The 27126-nt window shown below is 39.6% G+C and overlaps 1 pseudogene; it reads right to left on the bottom strand.

Moving 5' to 3' along the window:
• LOC125922493 (tigger transposable element-derived protein 1-like) overlaps positions 1 to 27126 on the bottom strand; it is a 173844-nt pseudogene that overhangs the window by 84529 nt on the left and 62189 nt on the right.

Below are 27126 nucleotides of genomic sequence, written 5' to 3'. Positions count from 1 at the left end.
ACCCTCTGTTCTCCAAGTTACTGCCAGCATGGTGGTGGGCACCAAGGTAGGAAAAATAATAAGAGTAACGACATTTGCTCTTGACAACTTTTCTGTTTTTCCGGAACTCTGGCCAGCTGATTTAAATGGAATCTCCTTCTTTTTCTTAGTATTTCTACTACCCCTCTGACTCCCCTTATGTTCTCTGATTGACACACTATGGGTACTAATAGAAAGTGTGAGATGTTTATTTAAAAAACATCTGAAGCTTCTGATTTTTTTTTTTTGGTTGTTATTTTCCCTTATTCTTCATGTGGCTAGGAAGTCGGAAGGGAAGAAGGATGTTTTGAGGGACAGAGAGAATTCCAGTGATGACGCCAAAGCTTACAGCTTATCAGTGAGGCTTACTCTCATACTAATTTTCTCACCTTTGTAGACTGAATTATTGCCTTTTAGCTTGCGCTCTTTAAGAAAATGCTATCTAAGAAGATAATGAATAAATTAAGAGTGGTAGTGGTTATTTGTATTTGGTATGGGCTGCTGTTTGTGTTCCCTCACTATTTGTATGTTGAAATTCTATCCCCTAAGAAGATGGTATTAGGAGGTGGGGGTCTTTGGGAGGTGATTAGGTCATGAGGACAGATCCCTTATGAATAGGATTAGTAGTGCCCTTCTTAGAAAAGAGGACCCACACAATTTGGGCACCCCTTCCAGCACTTAAGGACATAGAGAGTGAGAATGTGCCATCCATGAAGCAGAAAGTTGCTCTCATCAGACATAGAATCTGCTGGAAACTTGATCTTGGACTTTCTAGCTCCAGAACAGTTGAAAATAAATTTATGTTGTTTATAAGCTACCCAGTCTATGGTATTTTTTAATAGTAGCACAAACGGATTAAGTCAGTATTGTAAAAGACTAAATTTTTTAAGACTAAGACTTGGGCAGAAACAGATAGACAATGAATAAATTTGTTTTCCAAGATGAGGTTGTGTTAGTTCTTAAATAATTAAATATTTAGGAAGACAAGAGTGAGTAGATAATGAAGAATGGTAATATGGCTAAAAAAAACATAGCCAAAAGAAGTGATGAGCTAAGAAAAATCATACCCTTTAAGATAAAGTTTCTTTAAAAAGATAATATAGATTTCCAATAACAACAGCTTTTAACAAATTATTTATTGTTTAATTTACATCCAAGTTAGTTAGCATACGGTGCAACGATGATTTCAGGAGTAGATTCCTTAATGCCCCTTGCCCATTTAGCCCATTCCCCCTCCCACACCCCCTCCAACCACCCTCTTTTTGTTCTCCATATTTAAGAGTCTTCTATGAAAATAACACAGCATTTAAGGACACATTTTAACTAATGAATCAACTGCATATGTTTAGTAAAAGTCAATCATGATTTTGCTTTGTGCTGTTCCATGTATTGAGAAGAACACAAAGTAAATGCAAGTTATCAAGCCTTTGAGAAACTTCCATTCTAGCTGAGGAGGCGTGATATTATACAAGCAACAATTAAGGCAAAACAATTAAGGCTGAAGTCCAGGGCTCCATTGTGTAAAACAATTCCCAAGCGCTGTTAGTGTTTCATACATGAAAAGATTAAATCAGTAAGGATCCATTCGAGCATGACAGCCCCATGGAAGAAATAGGAATAAGTTCTTACATTTATTTTAAACTTTGATATTTTAAGGTCAACCAAATCAAGCGAATGGAAACTGTGGATTTCTTTTTTTTTTATTTTATTTATTACTTTTTTAATATACTTTGTTGTCAAATTGGTTTCCATACAACACCCAGTGCTCATCCCAACAGGTGCCCTCCTCAGTGCCCATCACCCACTTTCCCCTCTCTCCCACCCCCCATCAACCCTCAGTTTGTTCTCTGTATTTAAGAGTCTCTTACGGTTGGCCTCCCTCCCTCTCGGTTTTTTTTATTCCCTTCCCCTCCCCCATGGTCTTCTGTTAAATTTCCCAAGATCTACGTATGAGTGAAAACATATGGTCATTGTCTTTCTCTGACTGACTTATTTCACTTAGCATAATACCCTCCAGTCCCATCCACATTGCTGCAAATGGCAGGATTTCATTTTTTCTCATTGCCAAGTAGTACTGAATGGAAACTGGATTTCTATGATAGATGTTCAAATACATGAAGTGAAATGATTTTGTACAGTCTCCTCTTACTTTCGTAGTACGCTTCTTTAGTTTTCATTTAAAGCGTAGAGGAGAAAGAACCAGATGGGAGATCCGGAGGAATGGAGGAAGAAAGGCCTTTTAAACATCCTGGAGGAATTGTCTATTCGCCTTCAATAATGATCAGACAGAATATACTCTAACGGCAAATCAAAGGATAATTTTCACTCTGTCATTTCCATAAACTCTACTATGTAATTATCTTGCATTCCTTCTGCATATTAAAGTCAAATTTGATTAAAAGAGGAGGCATCAACTGGTTCACAGAGACTGCCCAAGGTATTTTAATGAGGGTTTTTCACAGCTTCCCTCCAATACTTCCTCCTATTATGTATCCCTACTTGACTTCCAAGGAGAGAAAGAAAGAAAGAAAGAAAGAAAGAAAGAAAGAAAGAAAGAGGAAAGGAAAGGAAAGAAGGAAAGGAAAGGAAAGAAGGAAAGGAAAGGAAAGGAAAGGAAAGGGAAGGAAAGGAAAGGGAAGAGAAGGGAAGAGAAGGGAAGGGAAGGGAAGGGAAGGGAAGGGAAGGGAAGGGAAGGGAAGGGAAGGAAAAGAAAGGAAAGGGAAGGGAAGGGAAGGAAAGAAAAGAAAGAAATCAGTCTTTTTGGTTTCTTTCTGATCTATCAAAGGCCAACAATGAAACATCAGGACTCTCTGGATGCTATTAACTTTAGAAGGCTTTTGTATGAGGTCATCAGGGATTGATTTTCCTTTTTTGTAAGGTTAGCTCTTACCCAAGGTTTTCTTTACTTCCCACCATACTGTGTTCCTTAAGTCTTTCCATGCACTGGTCTCATCTTCCCTACCAAATTATGAGTGCTTTTAGGGCAGGGACACTTTTCATGTAATTCTCTACCTCCTTTCCTCAGCATCTCAGGGATGGCCCTGTTCATCATAGATACTCGATGGACCTTTGTTAAAGTAATGGGTGATATGAAAGCCAGCTCATATGCCTTCAGGGAGATGTCTAACTAAAATGTAGTTAATGGAGTACAAATAATCGATCATAAGTGAGACACAATAAGTGAGTAATTCCCACCTAAAAACATGTTCCCAAGTCTTATGATTTTGTGGTTAATTTTTAGAGCCCTGAGGCATGGCCCTACCCTTGTAAGTGGTGGAGTTTTCCCCTGAAGGAACAGGGCATTCCCACTGGCTGTCATTCTAAAAATAAGGCAAGAGATGAGGCAAGCCTGGAGATTGAAAGAGGTAAAGAGCTTCCTACACAACTTCTTGGTCCTGGCTCTCTGGTGGAAAGGCCTGGAATCGGTCCTGTGGTAGGAGCTTGCTACCTACCCCTCACCAGAGGGAGGAGGGAAGCATGGCCAAGGTTCCAAGGCCAACCATCATTCAATTCATTGAGGACCCAAATAGAATAAGAAAGTGGAAGGAGGGAAGATTTGCCATCTTTCCTTGATCTTGGAGAGCTACTTTCTCCTGCCTTGGACACCAGAGCTTCTGGATCTCTGGCCTTCAGCCTCGGATTGGGAGTTGGGAGTTACACCATCAGCTTCCCTGGTTCTCCAGCTTGCAGACAGCATCTTGTGACGTCTCTCAGCCTTCATAATTGTGTGAGCTGATTCCCATAATAAAGCGCCTGTGATATATATCCTATCGGTTCTGTTTCCCTGGAGAACCCTGACTAATACAGACTAATCCAAATACTAAGAGCTGGATCTCTTAGCCCCTTACCATTTTTCACCTATGATATTTAAGGTGACACAGAAAAGGCCGCTGCTCTTTGTTCCCTGAGGGACTATGGGAGCATTGCAGATTGGGAGATCCTATACGGGCTGTTATAGGAGCTGTGAATGAGGCACAGGGACAGCAGTCATGGTGCTGGAAATGATCGGAATCATTTCATCAGATGTTCTGGACCGTTTGGATTTCCCAGGCCACATATCTTCAGTAAATCTACTTGAGCTCTAGAATCTGTACTTCATTAAAGTGGTGTTGCTTCCCTAGCATTCACTTGCTTAGGAGCGATTCATTTCATATACACCTGTTATTATTCTGTCAGTCCCTACCTCGCTGAATGAAAAAGTATTTTTTTCACACATGACTCCGGATTCTGTATTCCCTGTGCATGCTGAAGCTCACACTATGCTTTTTCTGAACATGCCATTTCGGGCCTTTGCCACCATGACTTTTCTTGAGGTAAAATGTTCACTGAGCGGGTAAGCATTTTACTTGCGGGTTCATGTGCAGTGGAACATATCCCAATGGCATGGACAGCCCAGGTTCCATTTTGCAGATCCCGAAGCAATTCATTTAGAGCAGTGACTTACTCGTGTGTGGAGCACTTGACTTTTAAAACCATCTGGCTTATAGTTGCAGATATAATGCAGCAGCCTTTCGATTCCCTCATCTCCCATTCTTGGAGAGGCCATGCCATTAAAAAAAAAATTTTTTTTTTAACGTTTATTTATTTTTGAGACAGAGAGAGACAGAGCATGAACAGGGGAGGGGCAGAGAGAGAGGGAGACACAGAATCTGAAACAGGCTCCAGGCTCTGAGCGGTCAGCACAGAGCCCGACGCGGGGCTCGAACTCATGGACCGCGAGATGGTGACCTGAGCCGAAGTCGGCCGCTCAACCGACTGAGCCACCCAGGCGCCCCGAGGCCATGCCATTTAATTTCAGAAATGGAGCGATCTTGACTGACTGCCAAGTATCAGCTTTCAGTGAACTTTTTATAATTCCACACACCTTCCCAGAGATCAGGGTTGCACGGCAAGGTTTACAGTCTTTTTGCTCTGGCTTTGGTGGTAAAACAAAAGAAACAATAGAAACATATCTGCCTAGCTTTGGTCGCTACAGTGCTTTTTCTTCCAATTTTCAAAACAGGGCAAAACACAGTGTAAACCAGAAATTCTTCAGATAACTTGGCTCCTAGATCGGTACGGATTTCGTTCTCTTTTTACTGCATCTGTGCTTATTTTTCTACTTAGCTTTTGCTATTTGCTCTGACCTAGGGTATGTATTTTTTAATGGGATGGGAAAATTATGTCAACTTATCATCTAAATATCTATGCAGAGGAAAACTTTGGATTGCTTTTTGGAATTATACACAGGAAAGTATTGGGAATACAGCAGAACATATTCTTGTTTTTTAAAATGTTCTGGTGTTTGTTTCGTATTGTTTTCACAGTCCTAGCTAGTTTATGTAGAAAGTTTAGGATCAGTTACACTAAAACTTAATGGGCAAGAGACATCAAATATCTGTTTAATTTCAAATTTGTTTGGTGCTGGGTTCCCATGTAATTTTCCACCTCTGGGAGGCAAGTTGCCTTGACTTACATTGTTAATCTTGCTTCTTGTATTTTCCACATTGTCTCTGTGCTCCCAACAAATGGAACCACTTCCTTTTTCCTATTTTCACACTTTTCCGTTTTGCAAACTTTCCTGCTTTTTTCGCTCCTTCTCACTTCCTCTAGCCCCTCTAAAACAGCACTTCTCACCACCTCGTTTCCACACTCCTTCTTCTTACCCCTTTTGGGATCTTAAACCACAACCTCCCCCTGGTGGCCAAGGAAATTTCTCCCTTGATGACCCATAGCATTTACTTTCCATCTTTTAAATTTTCTTTTCTTTGCTCTTGCATTATATGGTCTCTCTTTTTCTTTGTCATCTATGTATCTATCTGTCTATCTACCATCTACTATCTATATATCCATCTATCTAGATTCATTGTTTTATCTTCTTTAATAGCTCTCGACTTTTTTACACCCTGAATTATCCTTGTATTCTCTCACTATATCTAACATGCCTTACTTATAACACCTATTCATTAAATATTTAGTGATAAGTCAATGAATGAAAATCCCTGCAGGTCATTGCTGCATAATAAATTTTTTTTCCAATACTTACGAGTTCCTGAACAGGATGCTTATAGCTGCTTCAAATTTTGCCCTTGGTTCAGGTTTTTATTCAATTATTTTCATTATATAAAGTAGGTGGGGAGTGGACTGGAAATAGTTAAGACTGGAGATATAGATGCAGAAAACACCTCTCCTTGCTCTCTCCATTTTCTTCCTTTTCATATTTATTTTATTTCTTTAACAGAACTGAAGACAGAAAATAAACTATTTTTCTGGTGCATTACAAAACTCACATTTTCTTTGCAATGGGATGAGGGTTTTCTTATATTCTAGGTCTTTCTTGAAATTTAAACATAAGACCAGTTTTCTTTGCAGCCGTTGAGCTTCTTTTAAACAAAGTTGTAACTTTGCCAAATCGCCTTAAAACATAATTTGCTTTGTATCTTTTACCACACACCACTGTGTTTGGAAAGGAAATTAGAGGTTTCAAGAGTTATTGTAAATTCTTTTGTCATAGGCGCTGAGGGATATTTTGTAGGAGAACAAGGCGGCATTGGCTTCAGAAGTGTAGGGCAGCATCATGAAATACCACAGTTTCTATTATACAGATATTATATATCAACCACTGGGAATGTCGACAATCATCGCAAAAGAAATTGTATTTTCAGTTGGCACAATCTTCAAAGAAATGAGAGTTATAATTTTAGGATTCACTATATAAGTCTATCTGATGGAAGTTGGTTATGTAGGTTGTATCATTCCAGTTAAAGCTTCATGGGCATCTTGAGGGGTTGTCTATGTACTTATGCTGAACTTTGATTCCAATAGAGGTATGAGAGTCCTTATAAGATAGTAATGCTCTTCATGCTCTGAGGAATGTGGAAGAGAGCAGGATAGGAGAAGAAAGTGTTGGATACTTGGAGAAATAGCTAGGTCAGGAGATAAGGCCCATCTGCAATCGAAAATAGGCAAGTTCACTGAATGTAGCAAGACTCTATTCCATTGTAGTCAAACAATCAGATTAAGATAAAATGAGGCAGGTCTTTGTTATGTTGGGGAATGTTGCCTGCTTTGACATTTCTAATGCTCACTGTTGGTACAGACAAGATCTTTTTGTTAGCGAATTGTATTCAAGGCAAGGAAGGTTGCAGTGGAGAGTTAAGACTCCACAAAAGCCAACTGTTTGCCAGGAACTCCTAAGTGGAAAAGGCCCTGATGGAAGGTGTATTACAAGTATCTCTCTAGACACCGAAGACTCAAACCTACAGATGAACTCCAGAGACCAAGGAAGTCCGCCTTCCCATCTCCAAATGGTTGGGAAGTATATTGAAACACTGCTAGTCATTCATTCATTCATTCATTCATTCTTCATTCATTCATTCTAGCATTTATTGAGCGCTTACTCTTAGCCATTTGCACGTTAAGGGTTTTGCGTACGTGGATGCATAAGACAAAATATCTCTTTGCTTTTAAGGAGCTTAACCTTTGGTGGGAGAGTGGTAGCCCGATTGTGCGAATGACCCCAGTTCTTGATCCTATCTGTATATATAGGCTTTGCCATGAGATTTTGAGTTCGTCTCCCTGAAAACATAGTCTGTTTCTATGCACGTTGATGCTGAACTTTGCCATGTGACTTGCTTTGGTCAATTGAATTTTATTTTATTACAAAGTGTTTATTATTAAAGAATAGCTGGTATGCAATGTTATAGGTGCATAACATAGTGATTCAACAATTCTATACATTACACAATGCTCATCGTAAGTGTAATTATCATCTATTACCATACAATGTTATTATAATAATATCAACTATATTCTCCATGCTATACTTTTTTCATCTCCATGAAATGGAGTTGAAATATAAGCATAATTTATATTTATAGAAAATAAACTTATTTAGGGGCGCCTGGGTGGCTCAGTCCGTTAAGCGTCAGACTTCAGCTCAGGTCATGATCTCGTGGTGAGAGTTCCAGCCCCGCGTCAGGCTCTGTGCTGACAGCTCAGAGCCTGGAGCCTGCTTCAGATTCTGTGTCTCCCTCTCTCTCTCTCTGTCCCTCCCCTGATCATGCTCTGTCTCTCGTTGTCTCAAAAATAAATAAAAACATTAAACATTTTTTTTAACATAAACTTATTTATTTTAAACTGGAAGTTTGTACCTCTTAATCCCCTTGACTTATTACACTCCTCCGTTTACCCCTTCCTTTCTGCCAACCATCAGTTTGTTCTCTGTATTTATGCGTTTTAGCAGATGTGAGGTACCTTAGATTTGAAAAAGGGTTTGCACTTTTTGCATCCATTTTTGCACCTTTTCCTTCAACTGTGACATTGAATCAGGGTTAGCCTCCTTGAAGGATGTAAGAGCATGTGGAACAGAGCCAAGTAATCTTAGCTGACAAGTGGTCAATTATCAGGCATGCAAATGAGCCCAGCTAAGTGCAGAAGAACTGTCTGTTCCAAGTCACCAATCACCAATCTCCAATCACAGACCAATGACCAAATAAAGGCACATAGTTTTTAATCATTGAGTGTTGATGTGGTTTGTCCCACAGTAGTATTATTGCCATAAGTACTTAATATGAGAGATATGGATAAGCAGACAATTACAGTATAGAGTAATATAGTGATAAAGGATACGACAAAATACACGCAAGGGAGACCTTGCTTCCAGAAAGATGGTGTAGTACATTTCCCTAATTCCTAGGCAAAGTACAACTAAATATTCTGGACGTTAAATAGAAAACGAACATAAGAAAGCTCAGAAGGACACAGAGGTGAAGGCAGTTGGTGATGGATCTCATCACCCCAAGGAATGATATGATGGTGGGTTGTCTGGACCCCCTTTCTGCTTCATGTATCCTGAACTGGGGGCTGAAGAAACTGGCAACCCAGAAATGTCAACAGGTGCAGACAAAAAGCCTCAACAAAAGTCTGCTCTCCGTCCAAAGCGCCAGGAGACAGGCAGCTTAGCAAGACAGAGAACGCTTTTTAATAATAACTGCTCTACTTGGCCAAATACCGTAGTCCCATCGCCACCCCTCCAACAAATCAAAAAGTTTAAACTCAAGAAAATGCACATAGGCTGCTGGGGAGCTTGCCACTGACTTTGAATTTTTCTTATTACTCCCCAGGTATCTACTGCTTGATGTTGGGACCACAACGAGTGACTCTATCTGGGTGGATTTGGACCAACAAAGAGAGTAGTGAGAAAACATTCCAAGCAGATAGATGGCATGAGAAGGTACATGGAGAGTTGGCTGTGAGTGTATTTATGAGTTTTCATCCTTCTGGCTTGCTTATGATGTGATTGTTCCAACCGCTCATGTATCTCGAGTCATTCATTTAATCATTCACTTATTTTTTTCCAAGCTTATTGAGAAATAATTGGCATTTAAGAAACAAAACAAATGAACACAGGGGAGAAAAAGAGAGAAGCAAACCATAAAACAGAATGATAGAGAACAAACCGAGGGGTAGTGCTGGAGGGAAGGGAGGTGGGCGCTAGGCTAGATGGGTGACAGACATTAAAGAGGACACTTGTGATGAGCACTGGGTGTTATATGTAAGTGATGCATCACTAAATTTTACTCCTGAAACTGACGTTAAACGATATGGTGACTAACTGGAATTTAAATAAAAACTTGAAACTAAAAAAAAAAAAAAAAAGAAATAATTGGCATTTAACATTGTGTAAATTTAAGAGATGCAACCTGATAATCTGATAATTAGATATACTTCTATATTGCAAAATAATTACTGTAGTAGTGTTAGTGCCTTCGTCACTTTACTTTGTTAGCATTCTTTTGTGACAAGAACCTTTAAGATTTACTCTCATAGCACCTTTCAAGTGTGCAACACTGTCAGGTCAACTATAGTCACCATGCTGTGCATTAGATTCCCAGAACTCATTTCCCTTGTAACTGAAAGCTTACACCCTTCGACCAATATCTTTCCACTTATCCCACCCCCTCACTTGTGGGAACCACTCTGTTTTTATGAATTTGGCTGTTTTGGATTCCACATATGAGTGAGATCATTTGGTATTTGTCTTTTTCTGTCTGATTTATTTCACACACAATGAACTCAAGTTCTGTCCATGTTATCCTAAATGGCAAGCATTTCTTCTTTTTTATGGCTAAATAATATTCCATTGTATATATTATACACACCACACATTCTTTACCCATTCATCTATTGATGGACACTTGGGCTGCTTCTCTATCTTGGCTATTGTAAATAATGCTGCAACAAACATAGGGATACACGTATCTTTTCGAATTAGTGTTTTGTCTTTCATTAAAAAAATTTTTTTAATGTTTATTTATTTTTGACAGAGAGAGAGGCAGAGAATGAGCCGGGGAGGGGCAGAGAGAGAGGGTGACACAGAATCCGAAGCAGGCTCCAGGCTCTGAGTTGTCAGCACAGAGCCCGACGCGGGGCTCGAACTCATGAGCTGTGAGATCATGACCTGAGCTGAAGTCGGACGCTCAACCGACTGAGCCACCCAGGCGCCCCTTGTCTTTCATTTTTGATAAAATAGTGCAATTACTGGGTTGTAGCATAGTTCTCTCTAATTTTTTGAGGAAACTCCATACTGTTAGCCATAGTAGCTGCAACCATTACATGCCCAACAACAGTGCACAAAAGATTCCCTTACTCCACATTGTCATCAACGCTTGTTATTTCTTGACTGTTTGATAGTCACCATTGTTAACAGGTTTGAGGTGATAGCTTACCCTGGTTTTGATTTGCATTTCTCTGACAATTAGTGACCTTGAGCACCTTTTCATGTACTTGTCGGCTATTTTTGTTTTCTTTGGAAAAATGTCTATTCGGATCCTTTGCCCACTTTTTAACTGGGGTACTATTATTATTTGTATTTCTCCTATTGAGTTGTATAAGTTCCTTACATATGGTGGATATCATTTCCTTTTAAGATCTATAATTTGCAAATATTTCCTCCCATGCCATAGTTTACCTTCTCATTTTGTTGACTTTTATTCTGGCCAAAAGCTTTTGTAGTTTGAGGTAGTACCACCTGTTTATTTTTGCTTTTGTTGTCACATCCAAAATATCATTGCAAAGATATGACCAAATCTTGACCATATGTGTGTCAAATCTTGACCATATGTGTGTGGGTTTATTCCTGGGCTCTGGATTATGCTCCATCGGTCTATGTGTCGATTTTTACGCCAGTGCTACTCTGTTTTGATTATGTCACTTTGTAGTATAGTTTGGAACGAGACAGTGTGAGGCCTCTAGCTTCGTTCTTTCTCAAGATTCCTTTTGTCATTTGGGGTATTTTGCGTTCTGTGTGAATTTGAGGGGTCTTTTGGTATTTGTTTGAAAATGCCAATTTTTTACATAAATACAAAAATGCAATTTTGATAGGGACTACATTGAATCTATAGATGGCTTTGGTTCGTATGGACATTTTAGCAATATTAAGTCATCTGATCCATGAACACAGAATATCTTTCCAGATATTTGTGTTTTTTTCAAATTTTTTGGTCAATGTCATAATTTTTGGTGTCATGATCTTCATTTCTTTAGTTAAGTTTTTTCTTAATTACATATATATATATATATATACATACATATATATATATATACATACATAATTTCTATTTACCCCCTTCTCCCCCTGCCTTTGATTTCAATTACCTAATTTACTACCTAATACTAAAAATTTAGGAAGCCTGCAGAGGCATGGGCTACAGGGGTTATAAGAAGGCTCTATATCTAGAATGATAAGGACTGGAAAGGTAAGTTAGAACATATAAAGCTGTTCATACTCTCTTTAAGCATTTTTTCACTGAAATAAAATTTGCATACATTGCAATGCATAGAACATAAGTATACAATTTGATGAGACCAGCATAGAATAATTTCATCACCCCAGAAATTTCCCTCATTACCCCTTCCAGCCAGTTCTTACCTGACATATATAATTACCCTCCTGATATCTCTTACCATAGGCTAGTTTTGCCTTTTCCTACACACGGAAATCATATAACTGGAATCAATGAAAATGTAGGGTTTTGTGTGTGTGTGTGTGTGTGTCTGACTAGAGGTTGTACCAGTTTACCTTCCCACTGACAATGTTTTGTGTTCATTCCATGTTATAGAGAAAAGAACACATTTTCAAAAGAGACTTGTCTTCCAGAAAAGAAGTTTATTCCATGCAGTAGCTGATTTTTCTCTTTGCAGCTGACCATCATCTCTTGAATGTCCTTCCAAACATTCCCACGCTGTGAGCCCCGGCTCTCCAGCATGTAATTCAAAACTCAAATTCCCAGCTCCTTGGATGCTCAGGCACTAACATTGACTAAGGCTCCACCAAACAAAAATTCTCTCAGGGAATTTTAATTCAGAAGCGAGTAATGTGAATAGGATTAGCAACAAGCTCTCATTTTGTTGGCAAACGTATCTATTTTGTGGTTTTGGAATAATGTTCTGAAAAATTTAGCCTTGACTCTGTTATTCCAGGTCGCTTAGTGATTCCGTGATCCATTCCATACCCTGTGATATTCAGCTTTAACTATCTGGGAACTATCCAAGTTACTTGCAGGCAAGAACCCTAAGTAGGGTAGTACATGTGCCATGGAATTCACATGTCTTGGCTCACTCTTTCCCGCCCCTAGTATAAGCTATTATTTACTGCAATTATGCTGAGCCACAAGAACATTTTAACGTATCTTCCAAATTATTGCAGAAGACAGATTTTGGTTTGGTAGGTGCTTTGAGTTAGACATATTTTGATACGCTTTAATTCTTTGAAAGCTGCTTATTCCTAATACGGTTTAGAATTTATTTGAGTGGTGTTACAGTCACCAAGAGAGGCAAGACTGTCTATCACAGTGCAATCTAGTAGAAATGTAATGCAAACCACATATGTAATTTACCATTTTCTAGTAGTCACACTGAAAAAATTCTTTAACTGCAGATGAATTTATATTAATAATATATTTTATTTAACCCAGTAACACGAAATGTCTCAACATATAATCAACATCAAAACTTGCGAATGAGATAATTCACGTTATTTATTTGTACAAGTTTTCAGAGCCCAGTGTGTGTTTTATACTTATGGCACATCTCCAAGTAGACCAGCCACGTTTCAACTGCTCAATAAGCCTACCAGGGAACTGGCTGCCATACCGGATAATGCAGGGGTATCACACAGAGCATGAGCCAAGAGATTTCTAGAAGAATACTTCAGAACAGAGTAGAACTCAAGAAAGCTATGCTTTATGAAAACGCTAAGCCAAATTGGGTGGATTGGACATTATAGAATCCAATATTTTATCCAGGGGTGGAACTAAACCCCCAAATGAGGTTTATATCAAGAATAAGGAGTTGACATTCTAGGCATGATAGTGTGTATTGCTGACGGAATAGTCATTCTGTAGGCAAGTCATTTATCATAGTGTTTCATTCTTGATTTTTGTAACCCGTACCTTTATTCACATGGTACCTGTCTTACAACGATCGCGCTCCTCCGCTTGGTTGCCGACTGATAAATATTTAGATATTTTTGCAATCGAATGTTTGCGTAACTAAAGCCCGCATTCTCTAGCTCTGCTAAATAACAGTGTCGACCGCACTTTTATTTGTTCCAACAAATCGTGCCTCACCTACAGCAGGCGTTCAAAAAATCTTAGTTCCCTCTCTTTCCTTACTTGTCCATGCCACTCGCCCAACCCCAGCAAAACTGCAACTCATGCCAGTTAGACGAGATTCTACAAGATATTACCTATTAGGTGACATAATTGCATCAAGGTGGCTTTGTTCTGCTTCTTGCAAAACAGAAATATATCTTTCTTATCTATCTCATGGGATTGTGGACCAGATGAAATGAGACCGAATATGAGAAATTTAAAAAATTTATTGTGCAAGAATTCATTGGAAAACAATTGTACGACACACTATCCGTGTCCCCGTCCTGTGTTTTCATTAGCTATTTGTTTAAGAAAATATATTTCCATTTAAAAAATTTTTGAAACTCAAATTCAGATTATGGGTCATTAAAAATAGAGCAGTTATTAACTTTAGCTCTTTTATAAATAATTAATCCAAATTCTGGTCACTGCAACTTGATTTTATCTGAAACATTATAAATTCAAAATGAAAATGCTGCTGCTAAATGCTTGCATGCTCTTGGGTTAATCGTGTGGCGATCTATAGCGGGAAATAGGTACCTTCCAAAAACATTGAAGGGGGTTCTAGTAAACTCGCTGAAGAAACGGGAAAAGGTCATGAAAAATAGTGCAGTGGATTGCGTTGAACAGAGTTTCATTGTAGTTGCAGACCTCATTTTCCAAGGCTACATTGACACTGACGTGGGGGGAGAAGGGAAAGGAAATGAGATGTCATTTAGCTTTGCTAACAAACACCGAGGTGATGTAGATAAGCATGGCACTCACCAACCTGGAGAGAAAAGTGAGGGGCCAAGAAACCCCAGGGACGTGCGTCTCATCCTACTACGAGCATAGCGTATTTTCTAAGAATGGTCTTCCCCTTTCGCGCTCTGCCACTACCATTGCGCCGAACCGAGCATTTCTGCTCTTGACTCTCCGTTGCTGGTGTTGCCACTTTCACCTTCGTTAGTTTTCTTTGTTTAGAGGCAAATGGAATAGACCTTGTATTATTTAGATCCTTGTTATTCTCTCTCTCTCTCCCTCTTCACACACACACACACACACACACACACACACACTTAACTACTTGATTAATCAAGTAATCAAGTGCGGGAAATTAAAGTCTCCCACTACTATTTTAGTTTCCTCTGTATTTCCATGTTTCTCATAATTTTGGCTTTGCTTTGATGCTGTGCTGTGTGGTGCTTAAGTGTCCATGGTTGACATATATTCTCATTTTGGGTGTAATCCAAAATGGATGGTTGGATCCATTATCAAAGGCATAATTGCAGACTTCAATTTTTTTTTTTTTTTTTTTGTGGTTTGAATTCTACTTTGTCTGACTTAATATTCCACCCCTGCTTCCATTTTTTTTTCCTTCTGCTTGGAATACCCTTGCCATTTTTTTTTCATTCTTACAATCTTTGTCACTTTATTTTAGATGCGTCTCATGTACAAGCATATATGCACTTATAATTCAACTGAGAGGCTTAATTTTTTCATGAGATAATTAATACATTTGGTTTTATTTCTGTCACAGTTCCTAATACTTTTTAATGATTCCCGCTCTTCCATTAAGAATAACATATGTTATACTATCTTCTTTCAGTAACTTAGAAGGTATCGATCCATTTTAATGTATCTACTCATTTAATCCTTACTATTAATACAAGCAATATCTAGGTTCTTCCCCATGTAATATGAAATGGTACAATTTCATTTTGTACCAGCTTTTCCTCTCCCATTTTCTCATTTCCAGCACTACAGTCTAGAATTTTATACCAATTTTAATTATTATTTATTAGGAGTCTCTTGGCTGGCAAGACTATGTTGTAGAGACTCTTTTTAATCTCTGGTTTATATATATATATATATATATATATATATGTATGTATATATATGTATATGTATATATATGTATGTATATATATGTACATATATGTATGTATATATATGTATATATATATACATGTATATAAATACACACACACACACACACACATATATATATTTGCAAGGGTCTTCAGTGGTACATTTTTTGATGTTCTGCATTTGTGAGAATGTCTTCCTTAAGCTTCCACATTTGGTCAATCATTTGGAGTGCTATAACTTTAGAATCACAACTTCTTCCATGAAAAACTCTGTCACTTATAATATATTTGGTTTAATAACACAATACTTAAGTATAGCATAGAACTGAAGCAATGATGCTATCCACTTCCGTGCAGTGAATTTTATAAAGTACTCTTTGCTACCTGACTCTGCTTGTTATGTCCTGTTCATTATCATAGACTTCTCACTTTCTCGGAATGTTACTAATGGCACAAAACACTGTTAACGAATGTTCTATTTTACTTTTCAAAAACGGTATTTCTTATCTTTCTTATCTTCTTGGGTATACCATTCTCTTTCTATTCGTGATTGATTTTTTTTTTTAATATGCTCTGCTGGCTTTGCCGTGCTCACTTGTCTTTTAGGCGAGCTCTCCCACAGCCTGAAACCGGACCAAAATGCAAGGTGGTTGGATCGGTGCCTTGTCGTGCTCTTGGAATCCCCTCACGTCCTGCTCCGTAGAAGGCTGTACTCAGCCATCCGGTGATCCCGCTGCCCGAGGGAGTAGAGAGACAGCCAGCCTCATGGGTGAACGGCTCAGTTTCTTTTCTGTGGTGATGAAGCTGTTGAGTGAGGAGCCAGCCTTCTGCTTCTAGGTTTTAATTCATCTTGGCCTACAGTTCAGCTTCAATGGTTCTTAGACTTGGTTGCGCCAATTAAATCAGAATGTCTGGGGCAAAGGACCCAGCCATCAATACTCTGAAAGGCCCTCAATGATTTTATCATGCGGGCAGGCTTGAGAATCACTGCTTTTATTGTGGCTGTGAATGGATTCCCGCTAGAAGCTACTGCACTAGAGGCTTCACCACCTGCCGACTTCTCCTTACATCCCCCAGAATAATTGCTTTTGTGTGTTTTTGTTCAGTAGTAGGGAAAGCGGCATTAAGTGGAGGGCTCTCCGTTTTTCTCAGAGCCTCCATTTGTCTTTAGGTGTGTGTGTGTGTGTGTGTGCGCGCGCGTGTGCGTTGCCCCTTCGGATAAATGGATATTCCCAATAGTTTGCAAATATCTTTTCTATTTGGCAAAATATCTGTCGACTGGATGGTACTTTTGTCTATCTTTTCATTACTGATTGTAGGATTCTCTATATTTTTATGTCCCTTTGGGTATTGTAGTCATCAGCTAAGGGAGAGAAAGACATTTATGCCTCATAATCATTATTATCATTATGACGATTACAACTGTTGTATAACAAGTACATCGTATTATCAGACACCATAACTATAAACCATACGTAAATTATTACATTTTTCTTTCACGACAGTTTTGAGAGGTAGATAGAGTATCTCTATTTTATAAATAATTCTCTAGTTGTCATTTTACCCGAAAACATTCAGCTGAATTGTGAAAAATGACAAGAAGCACTCTACCCAATGATTCAGTAGTGATGGATTCCAGGGGAAAGAAGAGATTGGAATGGAATGGGAATGGAATGGAATGGAAAGAGATTAATGCAAGGCATTTTACTCCTGCTAATTTAGGCCTACCCAGGACCAGGCTCCATGAGAACCAAGCCTGGGGGTACAAGTGGAAACTACTCTCCAGCCAATATTATCTAGAATTAGCCTAATTAGCCCACTTCCCTTTTTTCTCCCGGCAGTAATTCCCAGCATTCCTAGTGTCATGGACCTGATGACAAATTTGGAATTTGGTATCCATGCGAGCATTGAAAGCTACCCATAGAATCTTCCCTCACCATGAGGGGGCCACTTTGTTTGAACGGTCCTTAACTCAACTGTCTTGTGTCAGTCTCTCCTACCATTCCCTTCAAGAAATGCAGCCTCAATTTGAATCCCTGAGAAGTGACTAAGAGCCATGATCTCATTTTATCTTTACCAGTACTTGTCTAGGGGCCTGGATACTGCTTCAGAGCTCTTTCGTTCCATCTTTTCAAAATATTTTAATTTGGTATATTTTAACATTTTAAGAATTTTTTCTTATTTTTTTTTTAAATTTACTTATTTATTTTGAGAGGGAGGGAGGGAGGGAGAGAGGGAGAGAGGGAGAGAGAGTGAGAATCCCAAGTAGGCTTCATGTTGTCAGTGTGGAGACCAATGCAGGGTTTGATCTCACGATTTGTGAGATCATGACCTGAGCTGGCCATTTAACCGACTGAGCCATCCAGGTGAACTTCTTATTTTTTTTTTATTTATTGAGATAATTGATATATACTGTTATATTAGTTTTAGGGGTACCACATAGTGATTTGACATTTGTATACATTGCTGAATTGTCACCACAATAAGTCTAGTTACCATGCATCACCTTACGAAGTTAATATAATGTTATTGACCACATTCCCCATGCTGCACATTACATCACCATGACTTACTTATTTTACAAATGGAAATTCATATTTCTTAATCCGCTCCTCCCCTCCCCCGTCCCTCTCCCCTCTGGCAGTCACCAAACTGTTTTCTCTAAGTCTAGGTTATGTTTTGTTTTGTTTGGTTGGTTTTTAGATTCCACATAGAAATGAAATAATGTGGTATTAGTCTTTCTCTTGTGACTTATTTCACTTAGCATAATACTTTCAAGGTCCATCCATGCTGTCACAAATGGTAAGGTTGCATTTTGCATTTTTTTTTTTATGGCCAAGTAGTATTCCATTGTATATGTATCCCACGCTTTTATCCATTCATATGTTGCTGGGTGGTCTCATGTTTTCTTACAGAAGCTTTATAGTTTTGCAGGTTTTCATTTCTTTTTCAGAGGGAAATGATCCATATGTAGTTGCAGACTCGTGTCCATGGAAGGAAGTGAGTTCAGAATCTTCCTATGCTGCCATCTTGGACTTCTCTTTAATATTAATCGTTTTTATTCTTAGATTTATTGATATATACTTGACAATTAAAAATTGTATATATTTAAGGCATACAACATGTTTTTTTTAATGTTTATTTATTTTTGACAGAGAGAGAGACAGAGAATGAGCGGGGGAAGGGCAGAGAGAGAGGGAGACACAGAATCTGAAGCAGGCTCCAGGCTCTGAGCTGTGAGCACAGAGAGCCCGTTGTGGGGCTCGAACTCACAGATCGCGAGATCATGACCTGAGCCAGAGTTGGACGCTCAACCGACTGAGCCACCCAGGTGCCCCAACATGATGTTTTGATATACATGTACTTTGTGAAATGATCACCACAGTCAAGCTAATGATTATATTCATCACCTCACATTGTTACCTTTTGTTTTTGTGGTAAGAACCATTAAGATCAATTCTCTTAGCAAGTTTCAAGTGTGTAATACGGTGTTATTAGCTATAGTCACCCTGCTGTACGTTAAATCCTCAGAACTTATTCATCCTGCGTAAAAGTCTGGATCCTTTGACCAATATCCCCCCATTTCCTTTACTCTTAGCCCCTGGAAACTACCATTTTACTTTCTGCTTCTAAAAGTTACACTTTTTTAGGTTCTGTATGTGACTGATGTCATGAAGTGTTTGTCTACCTGTGTCTCATTTATTTTATTTGGCATAATGTCTCCAGGTTTATCAATGTTGTTGCACATGATGGGATTTCCTTCTTTTTTTTTAAGGTTGAATAATATTCCATTGTATATATGTGTATATATGACATTTTCTTTATCCATTTATCTGCTGATGGACAATTAGCTTGTTTTCATGTCTTCCCTTGTTCCATCTTAAAACTTAAAAAAAAAAGTTTATTTATTTTTAGAGAGAGAGAAAGAGTGTAAGCAGGGGAGGGACAGGGAGAGAGGGAGAGAGAGGATCCCAGGCAGGATCTGCACTGTCGCATACAACCTGACATGGGTCTTGATTCTACAAACCGTGAGATCGTGAGTTGAGCTGAGATCAAGCATCAGACACTCAATGGCCTGAGCCACCCAGGTGCCTCCCTTATTCCATCTTAAAAGAGCTTATCTTGTTGAAAATGCCATCCCCCCAAAGTCTAGATGTGGCCTCACTTAATTCTCTTTAACTGGACTCCATCTTTCTCCTTGAGTTTTGCTTACATTGATTGTTCTTTTTCATCACTCTCTTAGTTATACATCTGTGCTGCTGTTCCCAGGAAGAAAATGCTTCCGCTGCGGGATGGGTTTTTTTAGTTTCTTATCTTGTGTTGTTAGAAGCCTGCTAGGCTTTTCTCTGAAATAAGGCATTCCCCACATTATGTGGCCGGGAGAGGATTCCTTCTGACACTTGTGTTTGTCTGACTTGAATTTCTCATCATTGTTTCTGCAAGGAAGCTTCTCTGATAACCATACGACTGAGATTGTTTGGTTGGTTCTTAGATTCCACATAGAGATGAAATAATGTGGTATTAGTCTTTCTCTTGTGACTTATTTCACTTAGCATAATACTTTCAAGGTCCATCCATGCTGTCACCAAGGGTAAGGTTGCATTTTTGAGGTAAACATGATACCCTTGGACATTGGTGATATAAAATTTAGAGCGGCCCCCAAAATATTAGTCTGTCATTTGAATAGTTTCTATCTTGGAAAGGAGAAATTTCAACCATAACTGAGGATCACCTATCTTTGGTTATAAAGGCAGGAGAGCATAAAGTCTTTGGAGACTGAAAAAGTTCTCCTTACCTGGGCACATCACATTAAGAGGAATATATTTGGGTTGGCACCAGAAGCTTGGCCAAAGGTATTAAACTGTTATTCCTTTTTAATTATTGTGTGCCCTTCTCCTGAATACCAGAAGTTTGCAGTATACTGATGAGCTCACTCTATTATTTTTCCGTTTTATCTCACCAGGAGCTTCTCACCCAGGTGTACAAAAATGTCAGTCTTTGAAATTTCGACAGCGTTCTCAATTCCAGAGAGACCACACTTAACTGGGGAATTGATAGGAAGCTTTGAACAAGAAGGTCAGGTTGTTGAAGAATAGAGCTCCCCAGCCGAGACAGTAATGAGAAAAATAGTGTTTGCAAAAGTTTGTTTTGAGTCATTGGCTGACTTCCTTCTCATGATGTGCAGAGATTGGTAGAGGAAAGAGCTTACGGCCTGATAATTTGGGATGTCAGCTCTTCTCAAAGACATTTCTCTTTTCAGGTGTTTGCTGAGCCCTGGCATGGAAACAAGGCCCCACGCTGTGACAGGCAAGACACAATCCAGCAACAAAGACACTTTTTTTTCCCCAGATAGATTTGAACAGAAAATTGCCCTTGCCCTGAAGGCTTGGAGTTGGAGGCCCTTGGGAGTGAGTGACAAAAAGGAATTAAGCAGCAGGTTTTTTCGATTACTTAAGGTCAGTCAGGGATGTGACTTTTTTAGTTTCCGTTTTTCACCCCTAGTAGTTACAAATAACACCCCTCCCCAATCTGCTTTCTAAAAATCTTGTGGTCAAATCCATGATCCCCATTAATTATTTCTAGGTTAAGTACTTTCATTCGTCTCTTAGTTTTCGAACAAGACAAATCTTTTCTGTCTTGGAGGCTAGTGCATTTTTTTTTTTAACGTTTTTATTTATTTTTGAGACAGAGCGAGACAGAGCATGAACGGGGGAGGGGCAGAGAGAGAGAGAGACACAGAATCGGAAGCAGGCTCCAGGCTCTGAGCCATCAGCCCAGAGCCTGATGCGGGGCTCGAACTCACGGACCGCTAGATCGTGACCTGAGCTGAAGTCAGACGCTTAACCGACTGAGCCACTCAGGCGCCCCAAGGCTAGTGCATTTTTAATCAGGGCATGATGTAACTGATATACTGTATGTCTACAGTGAACATAACTGGAGGAAAGAATTCCATTCATTCACTTATGGATCTTGTAGGAGACAAGTGACTTCTTCATGATTTTTTTTTTAATTTAATTTTTGCTCCTTGCACAGAAACAAATCTCTTTGGGCCACCAATGCAAGGGCAAACTATCTTTCATCCTGTTGGCTTCTAAGGAAATCTTTGTTCTCAGCACATGGAATAGGTATTTCTTTTACAATACCAATTGTTTGCCTTGAAATAAAATTAGCTGGAAACACAAAAAAAGACTTTTCCAGAAATTTGTCGTAAAATAATGGAAACAGAAAACATTTACTGAGTGCATAAAATATGCTAGGCCCAGCACTGAGTTCTTTTTCTACAATATGTTTTCAATTATCACAAAAAATTTATGAAAAACATCATCCCAGTTTCACAGGTAAGGAACTAAGAAAGTTTCATTGATAGCATATAACTTAATCAAGGCTGCATTAGCTAATAAATGGCAGACCCTGGTTTTAAACTTGGGATCATCTGATTTTAGAATTCTATTTCATGGCCATCAAATAATAGTTCCTCCCAGTATGGAATTACCTGGTAATACTGATAGAAATGTATTCTATTCCGTAATAAATTTCAGGTATTACTCAAGCAGGCAGAGTGTTTATTTAGTATTTACAGAGTTTTGTGACCATTGCTATATCAGGCATCTATTGTATTGTCCTAAAATCTAAGCAGAATGAAAATCATGAAGTTTCTGATATTTGAAACCACAGGCAGCAATGAATAGAATGAGTAGAATGAGTATAGGCACACCTCAGAGATAGAGCGGGTTTGCCTCCAGACCACTACAATAGAATGAATGTCACAAAGAAGTGTGTCCAATGATTTTTTTTTTTGGTGTCCCGGTGCATATAAAAGTTGTGTCTACACTATATTGTAGTCCATTAAGTGTACAATAACATTATGTCTAAGAAAGAGTGTACATGCCTCAATTAAAAATATTTTATTGCTAAAGAACGCTAACCATCACCCGAGCCTTTAGTGAGTTGTATCTTTTTGCTGAGGGAGGGTCTTGCCTCCATGTTGATGGCTGCTGACTGATCAGATTAGTGGGGGCTGAAGGTTGAGAGGGCTGTGGCAACTTCTTAAAATAAGACAACAGTGAAGTAGGCAACACTGATTGACTCTTCCTTTCACGACTGCTTTCTCTTAGCATGGGATGCTGTTCGATAGCATTTTCCCCACAGCATAACTTTCAAAATTGGAGTCAATCCTCTCAACGTCTGCTGCTGTTTTGTCAACGAATCCTATGTCATACACTATTTTTTGTTGTCATTTCAGCAGTCCTCACAGCATCTTCTCCGGGAGTAGATTCCATTTCAAGAGACCATTTCCACCTGTTCGTCCATAAGGAGCAACTCCTCGTTCATCAAAGTGTGATCATGAGATTACAGTCACTCAGTCCCATCTTCAGGCTCCACTCCTAATTCTATGTCTCTTGCTCTTTCTGCCATATCTGCAGTTTCTTCTTCCACTGAAATCTTAAGTCCCACAAAGTCACCATGAAGGTTGGAATCCACTTCTTCCAAAGTCCTGCTCATGTTGATATTTTGACCTCTTCCCATGAATCCCAAATGTGCTTAATGGCAAATAGAATGGTGACTCCTTGCCAGAAGGTTTTCCATTTACGTTGCCCAAATCCATCAGAAGAATCCCTGTCTGTGACAGCTGTAGGCCTAGAACATATATTTCCTCCTCCTCCTCCTCCTTCTTCTTCTTCTTCTTCTTCTTCTTCTTCTTCTTCTTTTAATTTTAGAAAGAGAGAGAGAGAACGCAGGGGAAGGGCAGAGAGAGAAGGATTCATAGAATCCCAAGCAGGCTCCACACTGTCAGCACAGAGCCCACTGTGGGGCTCAAACTCATGAACCGTGAGATCATGACCCGAGCTGAAACCAAGAGTCAGACGCTTAACCGACTGAGCCACTCAGGTGCCCCAGAAATGTATTTCTTAAATAATAAGACTTGAAAGCTGAGACGATCCATAGGCTGCAGAATGGATGTTGTGTCAGCAGGCACGAAAGTCACATTCATCTTGTTCACCTCCGTCAAGAGCGAAAGGTGCATTGTCAGTGAGCAGGATTATTTTGAGAAGAATCTTTTTCTGAGAAGTAGGGCTCAACAGGGGGCTTAAAATGGTCAGTACCCATGTTGTAAACAGATGTGCTGTCATCTCGTCTTTGTTTTTGCACTTAGCACAGGCAGAGTAGATTTAGCATCGTTCTTGAGGCCCCCTAGGGTTTTTGGAATGGCAAATGAACATTGGCTTCCACTTAAAGTCACCAGCTGCATTAGCCCCTAGCAAGAGAGTCAGCCTGTCCTTTGAAGCTTTGAAGCCAGGCATTGACTTTGCCTCTGTAGCTGTGAAAGTCCTAGGTGGCATCTTCTTCCAACAGAGGCTGCTTCACTACGTTGTAAACCTGTTGTTCAGTGTCGCCGTCCTCATGAATTATCTGAGCCGGATCTTCTGGAGAACCCGCGGCAGCTTCCACATCAGCTCCTGCTGCTTCGCCTTGCACCTTGATGTCACGGAGACGGCTTCTGTCCTCAGACCTCGTCAACCAACCTCTGCCAGCCTCAGACTTTTCTCCTGCAGCTTCCTCACCTCTCTCAGCCTTCACGGAATTGAAGAGAGTCAGGGCGTGCTGGATTGGGCTTTGGTTTAACAGGACGTTGTGGCTGGTTTGATCTTCTATGCAGACCACCCACACTTTCTCGATAACAGCAATAAGGCTGCTTTGCTGTCTTACCATTCCTGTGTTCACCGGGAAGCACTTTTAATTTCCTTCAAGAACTTTTCCTTTGCACTCCCAACTTTGCTAACTGGTGCAAGACGCCTAGTTTTGGCCTCTCTGGCTTTTGCCGGGCCTTCGTCACTAAGCTCATTTCTAGCCTTTGATTTAAACTGAGACACGCGTGACCCTTCCTTTCATTTGAACACTTAGAGGCTATTATAGGGTTAGTAACTGGTGTAATTTGAATATTGTGTCTTAGGGTTAGGGACGCCCAAGGAAGGGAAGGGAGATACGAGAACAGGTGCTATGTAAAGCAGTCAGAACACACACATTTGCTGATTAAGTTACTGTCCTATGTGGGTGCAGTTGGTGGCGCCCCAAAACAATGACAAGAGCAACCCCAAAGACCATTGATCACAGATCACCGTAACAAATTAGCGATAATTAGAAAGTTTGAGATATGTGAGGATTACCAAAATGTGACACAGAGATGCGGAGTGAGCAAATGCTGTTGGAAAAATGGCGCTGGGGCTCCAATGAGCTGGTGGCTCGGTCACTTAAGCATCTGACTTGGGCTCAGGTCACGATCTCATGGTTCATGGGTTCGAGCCCCGCATCAGACTCTGTGCTGACAGCTCAGAGCCTGGAACCCGCTTCAGATTCTGTGTCTCCCTCTCTCTCTGCCCCACCCTCACTCGTGCTCTGTTTCTGTCTCAAAAATAAATAAACATTAAAAAAAAAACCTTTAAAAAAGAAATCGCGCTGATGCACTTGCTCGAAGCAGAATTGCCACAAAAAACATCAACTTGTTAAAAAAAAGACAGTCCTCAGATTTGTAGAAAAGTCTGTGAAGTCCAATGAAGTGAAGCACAATAAAAGCACCCCAAATCCATAGTTTACCTTAAGGTACATTCTTGTGTTGTACATGTCATTAATCTGTTCAGCTTCTGTTTCCCCAGGTACAAACTACTCGCTTGTATTTGTAACATATGTGGTTGACAAAAAATTTCTCTTTAAGACATTTTCTTTTTTTTTTATTTTATTTTATTTTATTTTTATTTTTTAATATATGAAATTTACTGTCAAATTGGTTTCCATACAACACCCAGTGCTCATCCCAAAAGGTGCCCTCCTCAATACCCATCACCCACCCTCCCCTCCCTCCCACCCCCCATCAACCCTCAGTTTGTTCTCAGTTTTTAACAGTCTCTTATGCTTTGGCTCTCTCCCACTCTAACCTCTTTTTTTTTTTTTCCTTCCCCTCCCCCATGGGTTTCTGTTACGTTTTAAGACATTTTCTTATCTGAATATAACCAGAAGCAGGTAAAAATGACGCAAGTCTCCTAATTTTACAGATGAGAAAACAAAGAGGCCAAGTGGCTCGCCTAAAGTCAAAGACTACTAAGTTAGCAGTTAAGTGAATGTCAATTCTCATGGAAAATCAAGTTCCTTATACGTTTGACAAGATGGTGAGGAGCAAGTAACCTAAAGTATGTGACAGTGTTTTGCAGTTTGTAAAACCCTATAAATTGAAGCCATAAGATTATCCAGTCGTTGACTATTTAGTCTATTATTGGAGATCTACCCCTTTGGTACGTACCCAGGATGTTTGTAATAGGGACAAGAGAAAAGGACAGAAGAGAAGGTTTTCTGGCTCAAACACCTACCCATTGTTAACTCAGAGATCTACACAGCACCCGCCACTGCTTCGAAGCATTTTATATTCAGGAGAGGAGGATATTTCATGCGCAGGAAGCAATTCTGCAATGTGCACAATGCCTCTGAATGTTCCACAATGGTTCAGCCTCTTTGAATATCATTGATTCTATCCCTTCTAGGCATTTGAAAAGGGGAAGTCCTTTTGACATCAAGGTGCTTATAGTTTGTGCCACGGCCTTCTGATCAGTGCTGCACGTCTGGAACCAAGTCAGCTGGGGAGCCTCCCTTGACTTTCCTGACAGACAATCTCAGTGCCTCCTTCTTCCGTATCCCAGGTGCCCACCGCAATTCCCGAACACCTCCTTTTCCCTTAGTCCTCAGAGTGAAACTCTTTTCTCCCTCTCTGGAGATGCCATCAGTTTTTTGTTCATTCATCCTGTAGACCAAACCCTTCAAAGAATGTGAAACATAAATAACCAAGTTCATAATAAAATGTGGAAAAGATCCATTCAAAGCATCTGGGTACAAAAATGTGTGTTTGTGTAAAAGGGAAAGAGAGGGAGAGAGGAAGGGAAGTTGGGAGAGACAGAACTAATAGGTGAGGAAAAATCAAAATCATAGTTTCTAAGCACAGCTGGAGAGAGACATAGGACTTCAGCAGAGACAGAAAAGGAGCAATTCCTTCATTCACCTGTGTAGGTTCACTAATTGCCTGATGATTCTGTGTGAGTGGTAATTTGTTGGGGTACAAGAGGAAGGCAAACGAGGAATAGACCAGAAAATTCAGAGTACCAGAGGTCCCAGAAATACAAAAGCATGGGAAATCCTAGAATATACTAGGCTCTGTTTAGACCAAAGTTTCTCAACTTTAACGCTATTGATACTTTGCGTTAGATAGCTTTTTGTTGTGGGAGGCTGTCCTGTCCATTGCAGAATGTTAGAAGCATCCCTGGCCTCTGTCCACTAGACGCACTCTTCTCTAAGTTGTGACAACCAAAAAATCTCCAGATGTTGTCAAATATCACTTGAGGTGGAGGTGGGGACCAGGAAAATCACCCCTGGTTGAGAACCACTGGTAGAACTCTTTGACCTAAAGGCACCTAAGTTAGAAAAAAAAATGTAGAATCAATATAGAATATTATAGAATGTTAACAGTGAAAATCGTTTGTGTCGAAGATATAGCTCATTTACAAGTGTAAGTTGGTTTGTCCTCTACATTTTAAAATATTCTGTGAAGAACATGCATTACTCATGTAATCGGAAGAAAGGAC

The sequence above is a fragment of the Panthera uncia genome, chromosome B1 (assembly GCF_023721935.1).
Source record: "Panthera uncia isolate 11264 chromosome B1, Puncia_PCG_1.0, whole genome shotgun sequence".
NCBI lineage: Eukaryota > Metazoa > Chordata > Mammalia > Carnivora > Felidae > Panthera > Panthera uncia.
This window is presented reverse-complemented; position numbering and strand designations above follow the sequence as displayed.